Below are 3005 nucleotides of genomic sequence, written 5' to 3'. Positions count from 1 at the left end.
TCTTTGTTGACTGTGAGTACACCTGCCTGATTGGGAATCCCTTTGTATTCACCCTCCCCTCCGTGCAAACACAAGCTGCTCCACTACCACAAAACGCTCTGATCCCCTTAGTCTCCTCTACACCACACCACTCTGTTAATGCACTTCACAAATGACCTTCTGCCTCCCTCCCCCATTTGGTCCTAATCTCTGCACAAAGAGCTAGGCCAACATCTTTCAGTGCCGTATCTCTCAGTTCCATCATTGGCAAGGTCGGCAGGAGAGCAGTTAAAATTGGCTGTATCTGAAAAAGAAACCTCTCTCACTCGGCAGACAAGAGAGGACATTTTTTTTGTAAAGCCCCTTTGGTGGCAGATGTTCATCTCAGCATTCTTTTGCAGTTGCTGTAAGACTAAACCCAGTGCTAAACAGGAAACTGTGGTTTGAAGAGCTCAAAGTGATGTCAGAGTGATTTCATAGCTTCCTAACCCCAGAGTGATACAAATCCACCGTGCAAACTAGGAAACTGGTTCTGATCTATAGATCATATAGAGAACTATGGCTGAGGTCTGGCTTCCTGGGAGAAGTAGCAGATGATGGCATTGGCTGATGAGGCAACTGTGCAGCCTCATTCCACCCCAACCATTAAGCTGTTTTCTGGTGCAGATGCATAGGCTGCAGATATCTCCTTAGAAAATTTTCCGACCACAGTCACCAGGATGGAGAATAGGATGGAGGCCAGCTTCACCTGGCTATGACTCTGACTCACAGAACGAGAAACCTCACTGGGCTCATGGCTGCAAAATCTTCAAACTGTGAGTAGCTCTTCAGGGGTTAAAACTAGACTCAATGAAAGGCTCATCAGCCTTAAGGAAAATACTGTACTCCTCTGGGAAGGTGGAAATGTTGGAGACCCATATAGCAGGGAGTGGCCAATCTGTGGCTCTTTTACTGTTAAAGTGTGGCTTGTGGAGCCCTCACCCATTCTTCATCTTCCAGACTGGGGGTGGTGGAGCTCGGGACCTCTGCCTTGCAGCGGGGTGGTGCAATAGGGGCTTCTGCCTGTTGGGGCAGGGGGTCTTGGGGCTTCAGCTCTGCGGAGTGCTCCTTCCGGGGCTCGGGGCTTCAGCAGGAGCGGGGCTTCAGCCCCTACCCCCATCAGGTGCCTCCCACAAGACTGAAGCCCTGACCCCCAGCCCCTGGCAGGAGTGCGCTGGATCATCTAACTTCTGAAGATTGCCGCATGTGGCTCGGAGAGCCAGTAAGTTTGGTCACCCCTGCCAAATACATCTAATCTGTATCTAGAGCCAGATCCTCAGCTGGCGTAAAGAAAGTCAGATGAGCTGTGTCCACTTACACCAGCTGAGGATCCTGCCCCTGATCTCTTCTATCTCTCTCTCTTACTGATTTTTATTATGTTATTTTAATCGTGTTTATCTTCATCTTCTCCATGTCATTGTATTGCTATATCCCTTGTTCTTCCTCACCCCATCCTCTCCCTATTTCTTTTTACCCTCACTCTCACCAAGGGGTATAGTAGATTCTCCATCACTGACCATTTTTTAATCAAGGCAGATGTTTTTCTAAAGGATCTGTTCTAGGGATGATTCTAGGAAGTTCTTTGGCCTGTGTTATACAGGAGATCAGACTGCTACAGAATCACAATGGTCCCTTTTGGCCTGGAAATCTATGAATCACGTATTTAACATCTACCAGTGAGATTGTCTTCGATCTGGGAGGGGGGCATGTCTTCTATTAAGCACCTTGTATACTTCTGAGTGCTAAAGAGAAATAAATAACAATAATAATGAATGTTGGAATTATTAACAGTATTTAAACCCCAGGTCACAGTATAGCTGGAACACTTGCCCTGCTGTGTCCCACACAATACTATAGGGGAACTGCTTTCCAGATGCTAGGGCTTTATACACATTCTCTGCAGCTCTAGGGCTTATCTGTTTTGACACTCCGAATCTGATTCTCTGAGGTGCATCCTCAATTCTTAATGGCTTCTTTGGGATGTGGGGATGCTCATCACCTCACAGGATCTGTCCCTTAACTTGCTGCATCAGATATTTTCAGTGTTACTTTCAAATGTTTTTAAAGGACAGTGACTTTTTAATGGTTCTGAACTCTACTAACAAGGACAGAGCGTCTGCTAGCTAATTCACACTGCATGATTTTATGTCGCAGCCTCCCCCTTCCCATCCCTCTCTTTCATCTGTTATTGTTTAAGGCCCCAATCCTGCCAATGCTTACTTTTACACGTGTGAGCCAGCCCCATGGAATGCAGTGGGAGCACTCACATGCTTAAAGTTAAATGTGTGCATAAACCTTTGCAGCCTTGAGGCCTAAGATTTGAAGTTTTTTGGTGCAGGGAACTTGTTTTTCTTATGTCACTAAAGCATCGTGCAGATTTATAGTGTTACATAATAATAATAATAGGCCCAGGACCAGGACCACACTTTATTTTACAAATACTAAGAAAAGAGGCCTCGGGTGGAAGGAGCGGGGCTGGAGGTCAGCCTCCCTCAGCCAGGCCGTCCGCGCTGCCTGGCCCGCGTTGCCCAGGGCTCTGGCGGTGATTTAAAAGGGCCGGGGGCTCTGGCCACTGCTACCGCGACAGCAGCCGGAGCCCCGGGCCCTTTTAAATCACTGGCCCCAGGGCAGCTGCCCCTTTTGCTCCCCCTCAACCTCTGTCAGTGGCCCGGGGGTGGGGGGAGGGGAAGGGGCAACAGTGTTAAAGTGCTGCCACAGCGCTTTAACGTCACTGCCCCTTTGGTCCCCTCCCACGCCGACAGGGGATGAGGGGAGTAAAAAGGGGCTGCGATGTTCAAGCGCTGTTGGCTGCTTTTGGGCTGGTACTGGCTTCTTACCAGTACGCCGTACTGGCCCGTACCAACCTACTTTCACCCCTGAATCTGATCCAACTCTCATTGCAGTCAACGCAAAGACTTCCCGTGATTTCAATAGGAGTTGTATTGTACTCCAGGATAGTAATACTCATATAGATAATGGACTAGCAT

The sequence above is a fragment of the Emys orbicularis genome, chromosome 1 (genome assembly GCF_028017835.1).
Source record: "Emys orbicularis isolate rEmyOrb1 chromosome 1, rEmyOrb1.hap1, whole genome shotgun sequence".
NCBI lineage: Eukaryota > Metazoa > Chordata > Testudines > Emydidae > Emys > Emys orbicularis.
Note: the sequence above shows the minus strand (reverse complement) of the source record.